At 38.0% G+C, this 19,019-nt stretch overlaps 1 non-coding gene across 1 annotated transcript; it reads left to right on the forward strand.

Annotated features, from left to right (window-relative positions):
- The first annotated feature begins 18,253 nt into the window (after positions 1-18,253).
- Positions 18,254-18,360, forward strand: LOC115708406 (small nucleolar RNA R71). Its single transcript, XR_004009908.2, has one exon. It is a non-coding gene; the product is annotated as a small nucleolar RNA R71 (small nucleolar RNA).
- The last annotated feature ends 659 nt before the right edge of the window (positions 18,361-19,019 follow it).

The raw sequence follows: 19,019 nt of genomic DNA on the forward strand, positions 1-19,019 counted from the left end.
ATGTGAGTCATTTTCTTGACATTGTTTCCAATGATCAAAATGTCATCAACATAAAGGACCAGGAATACTACTACTTGGTTTTCCTTGAGTTGGTAAACACAAGGTTCATCTTCATTCTGATGAAAGCCGTAGGTCTTGATGATCTCATCAAACCTTTTGTTCCATGAGCGAGAAGCTTGCTTAAGCCCATATATGGACCTATTTAATTTGCAAACTTTATTCTCCTGCCCAGGAAGAACATAACCTTCTGGTTGCTCCATATAGATGGTTTCTTCAAGAAGCCCATTAAGAAAGGCTGTCTTGACATCCATTTGCCAGATTTCATAATCGAAAGCGGCAGGTTTGGAGAGAAGAATTTGGATGGATTTTAGCATGGCAACAGGACTAAAAGTTTCCTCATAGTCCACACCTTCTCTTTGGTTATAACCCTTGGCGACCAGTCTAGCTTTGAAAGTTTCGACTTCGCCTCCAGTACCTCTTTTCTTCTTGTAGACCCATTTACATCCAATTGGACGAAAATCTTCAGGTGGTTCTACATATTCCCAGACTTTGTTCTTCTTCATGGAATCCATTTCTGAATCCATACCGGCTGACCATCGCTTCCGTTGCGGACTTGCCATTGCCTGCTTATAGGTCAATGGGTCGTCATCAATACCGTCACCAACGACCATATTGATTTCACCATCCAAGCCATAACGAGATGGTTTCGTTGAAACCCTCCCACTACGACGAGGAGCGGTGACTTTCTGAACAGGAGCTTTAGTAGTAGTTTTCTCGAGTACAACTGGCGAGGAGGAGTGGGATGTTCCTCTTCTTGAGTAGAAGAAGATGGTACATTTGAAGGAACAGTATCTGTGAGCATTTCCTCTAATACAATTTCACTTTTCGGTTTGTTGTCTTTCATATAGTTGTCTTCAAGGAAAGTAGCATTTGTAGAAACAAATACTTTGTTATCCTTGTAACTATAGAATAGTCCACCCCTAGTCTCTTTAGAATTTCCGACAAACATGCAAACCTCAGTTCGCGATTCCAGTTTGCTTTCTTTCTTTCTTAAGATGTGAGCAGGGCACCCCCAAATCCTATAATGGCGCAAACTAGGTGTGCGACCATTCCATAGTTCGACGGGTGTCTTAGGGACTGCTTTAGATGGAACAACATTTAAAATGTCGTTTGCCATTTGAATAGCATATCCCCAGAAGGACGTAGACAGAGTTGAGTAACTCAGCATAGACCTAACCATTTCTAAGAGAGTGCGATTTCTTCTTTCTACAACTCCATTCTGCTGTGGAGTGCTAGAGGCAGTATATTGGGATTCAATTCCAAGTTCAATTAAATGATCTTTGAACTGCATATCCATATATTCTCCACCCCTATCAGTTCGCAAGATCTTTAATGTTTTACCTAATTGGTTTTGAGCCAAAGCATGAAATTCCTGAAACTTTTCAAACGTTTCAGATTTCTTTTGCATTAGGTAAAGAAAACTATATCTAGAGAAATCGTCAATGAAAGTGACGAAATACTCATAACCTCCTCTGGCTTTTACATTCAGTGGTCCGCAAACATCTGAATGTACTAACCCTAGGGGTTCTTTGGCACGCTCTCCCTTTGCAGAGAAAGAACGTTTGGTCATTTTTCCTTCTAGGCAAGACTCGCAGACTGGCAGCTCTCCTAAGACGACATTTTTCAATGGACCGTCTTTGGTTAGCCTATTGAGTCTATCAAAGCCTATATGACCTAAACGTAAATGCCATAGATAAGTTTGATCATCATTATCAATCTCTTTTCTCTTAAGGCTTCTAGGTCTAGCTACATTGAAAAGTTCAGTATTTAGTGAGATTTGAGTATCAGGTCTTAAAACATAAAGCCCTCGTTCCATGTTTGCAACACATATATGAAATCCATTACGAGAAATTGAACAATTTGAACTCGAAAAATTCAATATATAAAATTGTGTCTCGTAAACATGAAACACTAATCAAGTTTCTACTAAAATTAGGAATATATAAAACATTCTCTAAAAGTAAAAACTTCTTAGAATTAAACTTGATTCGAGTACATTCCTCTTGCTTTAACTGATACCAACTCGCCATATCTAACTTTAAGCTTTAACTCATCTGGGTGAAGATTCTCCCAAGTTTCAAGCAGCTGTAATGAAGAACATACATGGTTAGTAGATCCAGAATCAACAATCCACGAGGATTTGTCGTTCTCTAAAACACATGATTCAAATACAAAAGCATCACCTTCGTTTGAATTGTCTAGAAGCTTGGGACATTGTTCTTCTTTATGTCCCTTTCCATTACAATTCGCACATAGAACATGATGTCTGACATTTGTACTTGAAGAAGCAGCTTTGTTGGAGCCCTCATGCTTAATCTTCTTCCTCTGATTAAAACTTGCAATGCTAGCAGGTCTCATTGCAATCAGATCCCGCTCATGGGCCCTCAACTCAGACTCGAGTTTGTCCATGTCGGAGGAGTTAGGATTGTTCAATAAGTAATATAGAACAAAACTATTATACTCCTGAGGAAGACTATAAAGTATGAGTTTCACCCATTGTTCCTTTGATAAATCAATTCCTAGTAGATTTGCCTTTTGGAATTTCAGATTCATCAACAATAGGTGCGAGTTAATGCAACTACCAGGATGCATTTTCACACTATTGAGTTCTTTTGCAAAGATACTAACTAGGAGTGGATCGGGATGAGGGTTATTCATATTGGCACTACAACATATCAATAAACAGAAGTAAGGTTTCGGTTCTATAAATTCATACACAGGTTCATAAAACAAACAATCACTTATGTTATAAAAATACTAAATCTAACATAGTTTATTTTCCAAGGTTTCCAACGAACTGATACAGTGTCCCGTTTAAGCGAGAGTCAAAGCATCATCCATTGAATAGAGTTGTCAATTCATCTAAAATGTCAAACATTCTAGCAACCTTTTATTCGATCAAGATTGGAATTCAGCGTTGTCCCGTTTAGGCGAGAGTCAAGGCAATTCTATCTTATGAGCTTCTACCATTATTTCACATTCTTATAAGTCTTACATAGTCGCCACCATTAGGGTGGTCATGAACCATATAAATAAACCTATAAGAATACTTATCTTTCGAGATTAAACGGCGCTAACTTGCTAATGAACGTTCCTCCATTAGGGAGGATTACTCACTAAAACAATAGCTATGTAAAACCAACAATGGAGATCGAATTTCTCTTTGATTAAAGCTCATTATTTAAACATGTATTTTGTCTAATCATTTATATTCCATATCTCAATAATGAAATATTACAAATTAAAGTAAAAACTTTAATTAAATTTCAAAAATGGAATAATTTTGAAAAATATCTTATTTAAGTTGTTTAGAAAATCTAAATACCCAACTTAAAAATATTCCTCAAACAATGACTTAATTAAATATTACCAATTAAGTAGTAACCACTTAATTTAGAAGATATTCCATTTTAAGTTCCCATATTTAGAAAATATCAACTTAAAAAATATCTAAAGAATCTTAATAACCAATTTCCAAAATTCCTCAACTTAATTTATAATAGGAAATTCAAAAATATTCAAATCTAAGTTAATTTGATAGATTTAACTAAATCTCAACTTAAATAGGAATATTTAATGAAATTATAAAATTAAGATTCAGAAAGAATTTATATGGTTATAATTCCATATTTAATTAAAACAAGAAAAATACATATAGCTTTCTAGAATATGACTATTCAAACTATGTTTTTCTTAAATTAATTTCAAGGAACAATGAAATTAATTATGTTGCTAATCAATCTTTTATTAGGTCAAACTAATATAATTAACCTATCACAGTTATCCAAATCGAGCAAATGGGCCTTCACAATTGGGGTTGTTCATGTGAGGGGAGTTGGGTCCGGTATGTCGCACCCACTTCTAAGGCTCCCAACTCTCACACAAGACCCAAAAGAGAGGAATTTAACCTTACAATGAATAAGCATTATTAATTGAATAGGCTCACAACTAAAAGAGCCTAAATAAAATCTATCGATTATGATATTTTATTTAGCAACAACCACCTATATGTATCTATAATAGAAATTAAACATATAGGCTCACACGGGCATACACATTTGGATGGATCCTATCATGTTGCTAAGTCATACACGAGATGAAAGAAGTTTGTAAAAATTACTGTTACAAATTATTTACTTGATCTATCGTCAATTGAACCTTTGGTTAAAACTAGATCATCTGATCTATTATCAAGTTAACCAAGGCAATTTAGATCAAGCAATAATAGGTTTTAGAAAACTTACAAACAATCTAAAACACATACTCCTGCAACAAGGTTAGATTTGGATAGTTGGATGTAGGATTTATTTAATTTTAATCATTTATTTCGAAAAATAAAAATAAAATTAAACCTACCATTTTGAAAAATTAGGTTTTGGGTAACCTAAATTTCATTTCAAAATAAATTGCTAACTTTCCTTTTAAATTTCATGTTATTTAATAAATTAAATAATAAAATAGAAAAAAAAAGTAAATACATACCCTTTTCTTGTTTTACAATTTAATTTAATTAAAAAATAACAAAATTTAAAAGTTAACAAAATTACCTTATTTCCTCTTTTAAAATTATCATGATTATTGTGATCTTATTTTAATTAAGGTCAAGTTACCAAAAAAAATTAATATCTGACCTTAAAAAAAATAAAATAATCAAATTTTAAAGGAAATAAGAAAAAGGTAAGCAAAACTTGATTTTTTTCTATTTTCAAAATCAAATTACACTAATATCTAAAATTAATTTTAAAAAATAAAATTAATTTATTTCTGATAATTAGATTTGAAATTTGAAAAACAAAAATCAACATACAAAACTACACAAAAAATGGAATTTAATTCCATGAAATAGCATAAAAAATCGAAAAAATTGGAAAATTGGATGAATCAGACGGATGGCATGCTGTGCATGGCCATCCGCGCGCGGATCTGGGTGCATGACCGAGAGATCACGGCGCAGGGAGGCTGCAAGCAGCCCTTCCGCGCGCGTGATCATGTTGCTCGTCACCCCGATTTTTCCAATTTTCAAAAATTCATAACTAATTCAAATTAAATCGAAATCGAGTTCTGTAAAAAGGTAAATTGCTTAGAATTTTCCAAACTATCCAACAAAAATAATTACAGAATAAAAACAGTAACCATTTTTCCCAGAATTCACAAACAACATTCAAACATCAATATGACACTCAAAGCAACATGATACCATCCAAAAAACAAGCAAATCGTTTTAAGTCCAAATTTCTTGCAAGCAAATCAATTACCATGGCTCTGGTGCCAGTTGTTGGAAGTTATTTTACCAGGAACTTAGATCTACTCACAAGTATGTTGATTTAACAACCTAAATATGAACTTCTAAAATGATATGAAATTAAACACATAAGAGTATCAGAAATCTTACAGTGATTGCAGCGGAATATATATGTCTCCTCCCACTCAGATCTCTAACCCTTGATTCCTCTGTAGCAGAGTATAATCAAGATCTGAGCCCGAAAGTCCTTCTTTGTTGTCTCTGAAATCTACACAGCCTTCCTCACTATGATTGAGGTATTACTTGATGTGTGTGGGCACTACTCTAGCACTCATACATTTCGAAACGATGAAGGTATAGAGAGAGAGGGTGGCGGCTCGGAGAGAATTTTACGAGAGAAAATTCTTTCGAATAATCTTTGTGAAAAGCTTGTACAGAGATGTTAAAATCTGAAGCCTTTGCCTTCTATTTATAGAAGACCACCAAGGGCTATGATTGACATTTTGAACTGAGAAAATCAAGGGGAAAAGGAAGGTAAAGGGGCCGGCCTAGGCAATGTGGAAACAAGGCTTGTCTCTTTTCCAACTTTCCTTTTCCTACACTTGATAGTTTCCCTTTTTGTGAAATATTGCCAATTCCATTGTTCAACCATATTAATGATAAATCTAATTACTTAATAATTAAAAATAATTATCAAATAATATATTATCATTTATTTTATTAATAATGAAACTAATTAAAGTTTCCTAATTAATAAATATGCCCTTCAAAATCTCTATTTACTGTTTTGCCCTTAATGAGTGCTAAATTCTCAAACTGACAAGTTTATCTTGAGAATTTTTAATTGATTAATTAAAATCAATTAAATGAGTCCTACAAGTAATATCATCTCAACTAGTGAGGGGACCATGGGTCTATATATCCGAGCTTCCAATAAGCAGATCTTGAATTTACCACTTAAATTCACTGACTTATTAATTCTTCGTTGAATCCACACATAGAACTCAGAATTGCACTCTCAGTATATAGAATGCTCTATATGTTCCACCATATAGACACATTATTAGTTATCCATTGTTATAATCCTAATGTGATCAATGATCCTCTATATGGATGATCTACACTGTAAAGGGACTTAGATTACCGTAACACCCTACAATGTATTTTATCCTTAAAACACTTAACCCTGTATAAATGATATTTCAACTAAGTGAAATGAGTACTCAATCATTTAACTCGTTTGGTTAAGCTCGAAGGAAATCACCCTTTGCTTACTATTCGCCAGGTAGAAGCTATAGACTCCATATTTATGTTAGCGCTCCCACTCAATCGCACTATCGTGTTCCCAAAATGTATGTATTGCCCAGACTAAAGTTTTAGGCTTAACTAACAAATCAAAGAACACGAATAACACTCTTGAAATTAAGCCTAACCATATCAGGATTTAGATCATGTGATCTAGGATCAACTTCTGATATTGAATTGAATAGATGTTTACGGTAAGTTTCAAAATCTAATTCAAAGTTCAATATCGGTCCATTCCAATGCATACTCCATGCATCCAACCTGAGCTTTACTTTAACCTATGTTCTGGAAAGAACATAACATTTCTCCAAATGTAAGTAAACTCTGTTGTAGATTGTCATATCAGTGAAACCCAGTGTTCTGATAAATCTAGGAATACTTTATTCACATAGTCATGTTTATTTTCCACTGTGTTGACAACACAATAAACATGTTCAAGTATGTGAAAGGGGTTTGGATGAATTTATAAATCAAATAGACAAGCAATTGATTAAGTGAACCAAAACATACACAAGTGAATGAAAAATTACTTCTGTTACTTTATTGATATAGAATAATCTGGATTACATTGAAACAGAGTTTTATTTAGGGCATAAAACCCAACAGTAAGTTACCAATTAGACACGTTTTCTTTTGTTTTTTGTTTTGTTTATGTTTTCCTGAATCACAATTGACCCATATTCCCTCATTGATATCGTTTCTAATGTATTCAACATCGTCTTCCTCAAGGTTACAGTCAATTTGCACAACTTGTTCATGAATTGGTTGCCCAACAATGAAGTCATCATAACATAAATCAACATTCTCTTCATCCTCTTCATTCTCTAAGAACCTCCTCTCTAGTGTCGATAAAACAACACACCATTTATCATTAGCCAGATCAGAAATGTAACAAACTTGTATTGCTTGGTGTTGTGAAAATTATATTGCTTTATAATTGCGCAAGTGTACACAATCACAAACAAGTAATACAATGATAAGTAAATAAAAGTTCGTCTCCACAAGGACTTTTTACTAAATAATGTTAAATCAACTAAAAGTAATTCTAAGAATTTCAAATAAAAATAAAATAAAATCACACATCAATTCACAAGAAAAATTTATAGCCTTGAATCTAAATTTGAGAACTAATTTTTTAAACTAAATAAACTAAAAATAAGAAACTAAAAGTGTTTAAAATGGTGGTAATTTCAGATTTGGAAATTAGACTTGGGTGATTAATTTCCACTTGTATGTCCCAGTTGATACAGCAATGACCCAGCAATGAATCAGCAATCCTGGCAGAGTTAACAAATTTCAACAAAAACCAGCAAGCTTTTTCCAAAACTTGCAAATAACCATTCATAATCTCACAATGCATTCCTACATCAGTTTAGATCACAAATAGCCCAATAAAGCATCAAATCCTTAGTTATACATGGTAGCAAAATATTCCTATTTCACTACTAATTAATACCTAAAAGAAAAGGTAAAAATCATGCATCAATTAGAGGAGTTCAACTAGGTCTTGCTTTTCCAAGTAAGATCTAGCTTGCTAAATGTTAAAAATGGCCAAGAATTAACATTCATTCAACATTTCATCACATCTAATTGAACAAAGACAAGATTACTTCATCATTGCAAAGCCAAAACACTAGTCCATACAAGGGTTTATAACCACCCAAATCTCAAAAAGTTTAGTTCATAGCTGAAATTAAAAACTCAAAACCAGAAAGTGTATTGTTCATGAAGTTAAAGAAAAGCTTAAAGAGAAGAAGATGATACAAAACGAAGTGGAGAGCAAGAGAGATGAGTGTTGAGCTCAAATCCTTCTTTGAATGTTGCCTTCTTCTCCTTCTTCTCAATCTTCTTCTTCTTTGTACTCTCTTCCTTCTTTGTACTTAGAAACTTTTTCTTTCTGCTGTAAGTTTTTCGTACTCTATTCAAGTGCAGCCACCTCCCCTCTAATCATGTCCTCTCTTTCCTTCTTGCCACCCAATTAGGGTACCAAAGTTTACCCTAATTGGAAATCTCAGTCATCACCCACTTGTCCTTCATTTTCCACATGTTTGTTGAGTCAATAGCCAAATTCCGCCACCTCAGCTCATTTTTCTTTTCATTAAAGCCAGCTGGACTATCTGCCAAAATAAACTTACTGGGCTGACAAATTGCTACGCGATGAGTGCTACAGCAATGCCAGTCAGCAATAATCATTTTCCTGCTCCTTTTTCTCCTTGTCCCAAACATTTTCAAATACCTATTCTTGTATTTTTTCTGCTTAAAACACATAAAAACAATAACATAAGTCTATTTAACACTTACTAACACACACACTTTCATTTATTACAAAGACACAACAAACTAGACACAATTACACAATATAAACATTAATTGCTCTACAATTCACATTAAATTCAAGCTTAAAGATATGAAAATAACTCTAAATCTTAGAGTTATCACTTGGCTAGCCATGATGAATGGATCATTCTTGCTTCCTCTCTTACTTAAATCAACCAAAGTAAAACCAAGCTCGATAGTTTTTACTCCAACATTGTTGTCAACCCAAGAACATTTAAAAAGTAGAATTCAGAACGCAAAATAATTGAGCTCCCATATTTTTTCAATAACTTTATATGTTGCCCCTTTAACGTTTTTGTCATTGGATAACATTAATATTTCTCAAAAGTCACCTAATTAACAATTTATACAAGTATATCCGACCTAAACTTTGCACTTCTCTCCAACTACCTTAAACTTTTTTTTTTTTTTTATTCATTTCAGCTCCATAAGTTGGATTAGTGCACTCCTCTCCACTAATGTAGTCTAAACTTATCCCCTTGATCAATAGGACTTTATTAGGCTTGTAATGTTAGGCTTGGGTTAGGGTATGGTCAAGGATGTATTTTAGCTAGCTTAACACCTAACTACTTCACTTGTCAAAAACCGAGCCTCTTCCATAGAATTTTTTTTTTTCTTTTGACTCACTTCCCTAATTCATTATACTCACAAGCACTTGATATTAAAATTAACTTCTCTTGCTATGTTTATTTTTTTTTTCTCGTTTTTGCTTCAAATGGGTGGAACACCCCAAACTTAGTTGCAAGTATATATATATATACTTATTATTTTTTTTATATTTTTTTTTCTTTGCTGATTTTTTTTTTTTTTTTAAACTAAAAAGAAATTTAGTACTACATTATACTTATATATAGCAAGAGAAAGTTATTAAAAATGCATACAAATATACCTCGTGAGCTAATTCCCCCACCCCAAACTTACAACCCAACATTGTCCCCAATGTGGCTAAAAGTATAATCTTGAATTAGCTCGCCACAAATTACACTCACCGCACTCACCCCAAACTTAATGAGAAACTTGGCTCTTGACAAGTGAGCAATTAAGTTAGGATATATGGGGAAATGCAATTTAGGGTGGATGTGATATGTGTGATCGGGTTGCACAACAAAACAAGGCTAACGGCTCAAACTTGGGTGACTAGGGCAAAATTGATTGAAAGGGAGAGTTAGAAAGGCTCAAACGTCCAAGGAAGGCCTAAATCATTTCTAAGGGACAAATCTAACTAGGATTTCGCTTCAAGGAGATGCACTAACCAATTCTAGATGCTAACATTGCATGTAAAATAATCGTATGAGAAAGGCAAAGCATGGTGAAATGAATACAGGTATAAACTAGTGAGGAGAGACTAAGGGAAACATCCATAATATCCAACAATGCATCATGATAAGGCAACAAGTAAAATTAGGCAGCAACAATAATGGAATGGGCGGAAAGTATCATCATCGAGCAGAGCACTAGGCCACCGGAAAACTAAAAAAAAAAACTCTCAATGCCAAACTAACAAACACATAAACAACAGAGAATAAAAGTTCCAAGCACAAAAGACAACACACAACGAGCACAATACAATCTAAAAACAAACAACACAAAACAGGAAAATATAAAATAGCTTAGGTATGAGAAAAACTCCCTCTACTCGGAGTCCTCGTGGGGCTCCTCTGTGTTCGAAGCTGATGGGCCTCCCCACGGGTCTAGAACATGCTGAGGGAAGTCCGGGAACTTGGGATCAAAACGGGGCGTAGTCCTCTTGAATGCACGTTCCATGACGACGTCACGCTTCTGCTCATAATCCCACATCGCGTGCAATCGGCCACACATTTGTTGTTGCACTTGCTCAAAGCGAGCAAAGCGATCTACGGGAGGCTCCGTGGCTGAGGACGTCGCTGGGGTAGGCGTTGTTTTCGGGGCTCGAGGTGGACCAAAATTTATAGGCCCCCGAGGATTCAGAGCGCCTTCTTCCTTCCACATGGGTACACCCGCCTTGCGGCAAAGAGCAGTGATGGTAGCAGGGAGAAATAACTTCCCTTTCCCCCTGTGTGCACAATCAGCAATCTCTTGGGCAAGGACAGCCCCGACGTCAACATCCCAGCCCATTCTAATGCAATAGAGCATCCAGGCGCGGTCTCTGCTGACGGTCGAATCATGTGAAGTAGGGCAGAGAGCAGTTTGCACGAATGTATACCAACATTTCAACTCGTGCTCCAAATCAGTGCGCCGAAATCGAAGATTGCCATAACTATCAAAACTCCATTCAGATCCTGGCTTAGCGAGCGTCGGCATCATGTCACCCACAGTCTCGTCGCTCACCTGCCCTTTTTGCGCGGAGTATTGGCACTCGACAGAGTTTAACCCAAACAGGTCGTTGATTGCTGCAGCTGAAAATGAGACTGGGACTTCACGCACCACCACTACAGTGGGCCATTCTTGTGATAGGAAGTTGGCGTAAAATTCCTTGACAACTTCCATGACCGCCTGCTCTCTTTGTTGGACAAAAAGTCCCCAATCTCGCTTATGAATCGTTGCACTGATCCATTCGGGCAACTCGTCAATATCCTCAATATCGGCTACTAATCCACGCTCCATATAAAATTCCCGATTGTCAACCTTCTCGTGATACTTTGTCTCAGCTGCCGGGCAATGAAACTTAGGAATTTCATGCAGTGATTTCTTTTTATTCTTGTTGGCGGTCTTCTTAACTTTGGGCATTTTCTTTTCTTTTCACTTGCACACTACCCCAACACAATAATTTTTTTTTTTTTTTCTGCTGTCTTACTCACTGCTGCCCTTTTTATCCAACACCACTACTCTGTTCAATTTGCAATATTTCCAACAATACTACAAAGTCCAAGTCAAAAGTGTCACACTGCTACCACACTTAAATCACAATGACAATCCTTAGCACCCTGTAGCAGAATATTAACAGTCCATGACAGCCACCAATTATGCAATTCAACCCAAAATAATTTGCAAATTAAATCACCAAATCAATATTCAAGTTTATGGCACCCACCAATCTGTCCAACACTACAACAAACTCCAGAACACCCAAATGATCACAACAAACAACTTCTGGTTCAAAATCACAACACTTTATACTGTCACTCCAGAAAGATTGCAAACCACACCCTCAAGTTTGAAATACACCATTTCAAAATATCAACTTTCACATCAAAGCACTACACCACCAATTGAACTACTTCAGCAAAACCAAATGCAATTTTATCCAAAACAACATCCACCAATACTCACTCGGCAGCCAGGAATTTGTTCAAATACCAATTAAAAGTTAAAACAGCAATCTTGACAAACCAGGGAGTTCGTTTGTGTGCAATGTAGCGTTCGGTTGTTGCAGGTGGTGGTGATTCTGATGCGTGTAGGAGACTCGAGTCGTGTGCTTTGAGTGAATTTCACTGGTGATGGGTCGAATGGGTGATAGCCGAGTGGAAGTTTGGTTCACAGTGGCTGGTGCGGTTCGAAAAGCTTGGAGCTGGGCGATTTGGTGGTTCGAAGGTTGGGTTCACGGGTTGTGAATGGGATGTTTGTTGAGATGAGTGTTGTGAGGTATGGGTTGAGTCGAATGGCGAGCTGCTGGTGCGAGGTCTGTGGCGACGGGTTCAATGGAGGAAATGGAAGCTCGGGTTCAATGGAGCGGGTTGAGTGGTGTTGGACTGGACAATGGTGATTTCTGGTGGGTTGGTGTCGACTTGGAGGTGGCTCGGGCTGCTATGGGATCAGGCGGGTTCGAACTTGGTGGGTGAATGGTGAGGTGCGAGTTGGGTGAAGAAGGCTTCGGCTTGCTCTTGGCTGGTTCGGCTGTGTGATTTCTGTGGCTTGGAAACTGGTAGACGGCTGAGTGTGTGAAAAGGATGAAGGTGATGGTGGTAGGGTTGATGCTGAGTGGGCGGGTCAACATTGACTGGGGCCCAGTTGACCAAAAACTCAGGCCCAAACTGATTAAATTAAAGTGGGGTCTTTGTATCTCCAATATCAATTGGACTCACTTAATTCAAAACTAAGTACACCCCAAATGATTTATGAACAAAAATAGAATTTTCCAATGATTGTATCCTGAATAACATGGCAATCACATGTTTTTTTTTTTTCTTTTTTTGTTTTTTCTGACAGACCATTCACTTTATTTTTATTCAAACCCCAGTTCATTTGATCAGCCTAGTACCAAAACACTTCTTGCTAAGCTTTTGCTATAGCAACTGAACAGCAACCTGCCACCCCAAACTTAATGTTTTTGCCCAATTCAAAACTTCTTCACTTCCACAGCTCCTTCACTTGACGCTCTGCACAAAGAAAAGAACACAATCTCAATTTCACCATGACAATTATTTATAGCTAATTATAATATATATAGATATAATTTCTTTTTTTTTTTTCTTTTTTTTTTTTTGTTTTTTTTTCAAGGGGGGCCTTTCACTGAATTTTTTTTCTTTTCAATTCAATCTTTTTTTTTTCTCTCTTATTTTTTTCTTCTTTTTTTTTTTTAGGCACCCCAAATTACAATGATCAAGCATCTTTCAAAGAAATCGAGGTCTTCTCTCGGTTGACCTCGCCTCTCCAATAGTGTTTCAACCGCTGCCCGTTCACTTTAAATTCCCTCCCGGATTGTTGATCTTTCACTGTAATCGCACCAAAAGGAGTCACTTCTTGCACGAACGGGCCAGACCAACGGGACTTTAATTTTCCAGGAAAGAGTTTGAGCCTTGAATTAAAGAGTAACACTTCTTGTCCTTTTGCAAAAACTCTTTCCTTGATTCTATCATCATGCCATCTCTTTGTCTTCTCCTTATACAATTTAGCATTCTCATAGGAAAACAAACGCAATTCATCCAACTCGTTCAGCTGTAACTTTCTTGCTTCTCCAGCTGCTGAAATATCCATATTGAGATTTTTTAGTGCCCAAAATGCCTTGTGTTCTAACTCCACGGGAAGATGGCATGCTTTCCCATAAACTAGGCGATATGGAGACATGCCTAGAGGAGTTTTATATGCTGTCCTATACGCCCAAAGTGCATCATCGAGGCGTTGGGACCAATCTTTTCTGTTGGGATTTACAACCTTCTCCAATATGCCTTTAATTTCCCGATTAGATATTTCAGCTTGCCCGTTAGTCTGTGGGTGATAGGCAGTAGCAATTTTGTGTTTTACACTATATTTGGCCAAGAGGGCAGCCAACACTTTGTTCACAAAGTGTGTTCCCTCATCACTTATCAAAGCTCTAGGAGTCCCAAACCTTGTAAAAACATGTTTATGAAGGAACTTCATAACCACTCGAGCATCATTCTTGGGACTAGCAATTGCCTCCACCCATTTGGACACATAATCCACCGCCACTAGAATGTAGAGATTCCCAAAGGATTGTGGAAAAGGTCCTATAAAGTCGATACCCCACACGTCAAACAACTCCACCTCCAAGATACAATTAAGAGGCATTTCATTCTTGGCGGAGATATTTCCAACTCTCTGGCAGCGATCACATTGTTGAACAAAAGCATGAGCATCTTTAAAAATAGAAGGCCAATAATACCCGGATTGAAAAACCTTGGCCGCCGTGCGTTGTCCACCAAAATGGCCACCATAAGGAGCTGAATGACAATGCTCCAAGATGCTTCTAACTTCACCAATTGGCACACATCTCCACATAATACGATCGGGGCACTGCTTGTACAAGTATGGCTCATCCCAAAAATAAAACTTGCTATCATGAAGGAACTTTTTGAGCTGCTGCTTGGTAAAATCAGGTGGATAGGCACCTCCAACTAAGTAATTGACAATGTCTGCATACCATGGTACCCGTGTTTGCTCTACCACTAGCAGTTGCTCATCTGGGAATGAGTCTTGAATTTGGAATTCTCCCTCTAAGTGGCTGCTGTGATTGTTAGTTTCCAACCTAGAGAGATGATCCGCCACTTTGTTTTCTGTCCCTTTTCTGTCTCGAATTTCCAAGTCAAACTCTTGTAGCAACAAAACCCAACGAATAAGCCTCGGTTTAGAATCTTTCTTGGTTATCAAATACTTGATTGCCGAATGATCAGTATACACAACCACCTTGGTTCCCACAAGATACGATCTGAATTTCTCAAAGGCAAAAACCACCGCTAGCAACTCTTTCTCAGTAGTGGTGTAGTTAATTTGGGCATCAACAAGAGTTTTGCTTGCATAATAAATGGAATGAAAGATCTTATTCTTCCGCTGCCCAAGAACAGCCCCAACGGCAAAATCACTTGCATCACACATGAGTTCAAAGGGCAATGACCAATCGGGTGCTACAATCACGGGCCGTAACAAGAGCTGTCTTCAACTTCAAAAATGCTTCATTACATTCAGCGGTAAACTCAAATGGTCTATTTTGTTCTAGCAAGTTACACAAGGGTTTGGACACCTTAGAAAAGTCTTTAATGAAGCGCCTATAGAAACCCACGTGTCCAAGGAAGCTTCTTATGCCTTTTACCGTTGTAGGGGCTGGTAGCTTCTCAATCACTTCTAGCTTTGCCTTGTCAACTTCTATCCCCTTGCTAGACACTTTGTGACCCAACACAATACCCTCTTGAACCATGAAGTGGCATTTCTCCCAATTAAGCACCAAGTTGGTTTCCTCACATCTTGCTAACACTCTTTCCAAATTCTCCAAACACACCCCAAATGAATCCCCGTAGATAGAGAAGTCATCCATGAATATCTCCAAAATACTTTCAGCCATATCCGAGAAAATAGCCATCATACACCTTTGGAAAGTTGCGGGAGCATTGCACAATCCAAATGGCATCCTCCTAAAGGCAAAGGTACCATATGGACAAGTGAAGGTGGTTTTCTCTTGATCTTCCGGTGCTATAGAAATCTGATTGTAACCCGAATATCCGTCAAGAAAGCAATAAAACTCTTTTCCCGCCAAACGATCCAACATTTGGTCAATAAATGGCAGCGGGAAATGATCCTTCCGAGTAGCATTGTTTAGCTTCCGGTAGTCCATACACACCCTCCAACCGGTCACGGTTCGAGTAGGAATCAACTCATTGTTTGCATTGGCCACCACCGTGACTCCTCCTTTCTTGGGCACACATTGAACAGGACTAACCCATGAGCTATCCGAAATTGGGTACACAATACCATAATCTAGCCACTTGATCACTTCTTTTCGCACCACTTCTTTCATGACGGGATTCAATCTTCGCTGATGCTCAACAGAATTGCTACAACCAGCTTCTAAAAGTATCTTGTGCGTGCAAATTGTGGGACTAATACCCCTTATGTCCGCCATAGTCCACCCGATTGCTTTCTTATGCTTTTTCAACACCTCTAGCAAAGCACCTTCATCTTCAACTACCAAGTTTGATGCTATAATAACTGGTAGCGTGTCATTCTCCCCCAAATAGGCATACTTCAGATGGCTTGGCAAGGGTTTCAACTCCAACTTCGGTGGTTCTTGGATGGAGGGTTTTGGAGGCTTAAAATTACTTTCCTTCAACTCCAAAGATTCAAAGGGCTTCTTGAAGTTAGGAATAGGTTGCAATGGCTCCACCCAAGCAACTTGGTTGTCTTCATCTTCACTCAAGTCTTCAAGCTCATCAAAAGAACTTATAAATTTCTCATCCCTCCAAGCTTCCTTGTGAAATTTTTCAGCCACTATCGAGTCAATTACACTTATGCGGGAGCACTCTTCTATCTCATCCGGGAATCTCATAGCATTGAACACATTAAAGGTGACTTTTTGGTCATTCACCCTCATTGTGAGCTCCCCATTTTGCACATCAATCAGAGTTCTCCCGGTAGCAAGGAACGGTCGACCCAAGATAATAGGCACATCTCTATCAGCTTCATAGTCTAGGATGATGAAATCAGCTGGAAAAATAAACTTGTCAACCTGTACTAGAACATCTTCTATTTTTCCTTCCGGATGGGCCATGGACCTGTCAGCAAGTTGCAATGTAACAGTTGTAGGACGTGCTTCACCAATACCCAACTTCTTAAAGATCGACATAGGCATGAGGTTGATGCTTGCACCCAAATCACATAAAGCTCTTCCAACATCCCGCCCCCCAATAGAACAAGGGATTGTAAAACTACCCGGATCCTTCAACTTCGGTGGAATCTTACTTTTCAACATGGCGCTGCATCCTTCGGTCAGTGCTACAGTTTCAAACTCCCCCAACCTCCTTTTCTTCGTCAAAATGTCTTTTAAGAACTTGACATAGTTCGGCATTTGCTCCAATGCTTCCACCAAGGGAATATTGATATGGAGCTGCTTCAACACATCTAAAAACTTCTTGAATTGCCCATCTTGCTGCTGTTTCCGAAATCTTTGAGGAAATGGAAGGGGTGGTTTAGTACATACTGGTGCGGATTGCTGACTGTCAGATTGCTGACCCGATGCTGTATCAACTGGTCTGGTATCAGCAATTTCCTGGGCAGTTTTTTTACTCAATTTTTCGTCGTTTTGGATTGAAGTGGGCTCCCCACTACCCTTTATTTCCTCCTCGGAATTTTTTAGATGCTTGCCACTCCTCAAGTGAATGGATTTGCATTGCTCCTTCCCATCCCTCCTTGGATTCTCCGTGTCACTAGGCAAAGAACCTTGCGGCCTAGCTTTTAATTCATTGGCCAAATGTCCAAGTTGCAACTCTAAGTTTCGAAGAGAGGCAGCTTGACTTTGTATCACCGCATCATTTTTTGCCATATAATCCCGCATAAGACTCTCCAAAGAACTTGGTTGGGCATTTTGAGCATGTTGTGAATGTCGGGGTTGTTGTGAAAAACCCGGTGGATATGCTTGTCTTCCTTGGGCTGGTGCGGTACTTGAGCTTGCTCCTTGACCTCCCCAAGACAAATTAGGATGATTCTTCCAAGATTGATTGTAAGAGTTTGAGAATGCCCCATTGTTTCTGTTAAAATTCTGATTTCCCATGTAACAAACGGACTCCGGATTAGATGGACACTTCTCAAACACATGCCCTTCTCCACAAAACACACATGAGACATCATCACTTTGAATGGCAAAAGAAATTTGGTTGAATATTTTTAGCGTTCCCAATACTCAAATTCTTCAAAACATTCGTCATGGAAGCCATTTGAGCTGTCAAAGCTGTTATTGCATCCACCTCAAGGACTCCCGCCACTTTTCTACTTGTTGGAGCTCTAGTGTTGGACCATTGGTAGTTGTTACTTGCAATGGTCTCCAAAATCTCAAATGCTTCATTGTAAGACTTCGACAAAATAGCACCATTGGCCGATGCATCTAACACCATTCGAGAAGCTGCATTCAAGCCATTATAAAAAGTCTCCATCTGAATGCAATGTGGAATGCCATGATGTGGACACTTTCGCAAAAGTTCCTTAAACCTCTCCCATGCATCACTTGTAGACTCATCTTCAAGTTGCTGAAAAGACATGATCTCACTTCTGAATTTTGCATTTCTAGTAGGAGGAAAGTATTTCCTCAGAAACTTCTCAGCAAGGTCATTCCAATTGGTCACAGAATCAGGCGGCAAAGTGTTGAGCCATGATCTAGCTCGGTCTCGTAGTGAGAATGGGAATAGCTTCAACCTTAACACCTCTTCACTCACTCCTTGGATCTTGAAAGAATCACTCACCTCCAAGAATGAACGGAGATGGAGGTGAGGATCTTCAGTTGGCATCCCGCTGAATTGCCCCACGGTTTGGAGCATTTGAAACATCACTGGCTTGAGCTCAAACTGCGGTGCTTGTATTTCAGGCCTCACAATGCCTGGATTGAGCTCATTAAACATGGGGGCTGCATACTCCCTTATAGCCCTTGCTCGATCATCTGCCAATATGATGGGATTAACAATTTGTGGAGCAACCCCATCGTCATCAAAATTTTCAGCCATGATGTCTCGGCCCTTAGCCTTTTGAACCCTTCTTCGTCTTCAGAATGTACGTTCAATCTCGGGGTCAATAGGAGCAAGTTCAAAGTCCTCTTGTTGGTTCATACACTATAGATACCTGAGATTTCAAAGACAAACCAGCAAGATTAAAAGCACAAAAATTCTTAGAATGTCAATTAGTTGATAAAACAAAATTTAGAACTTAAAGTCCCCGGCAACGG

This window comes from Cannabis sativa, chromosome 1 (genome assembly GCF_029168945.1).
Source record: "Cannabis sativa cultivar Pink pepper isolate KNU-18-1 chromosome 1, ASM2916894v1, whole genome shotgun sequence".
NCBI lineage: Eukaryota > Viridiplantae > Streptophyta > Magnoliopsida > Rosales > Cannabaceae > Cannabis > Cannabis sativa.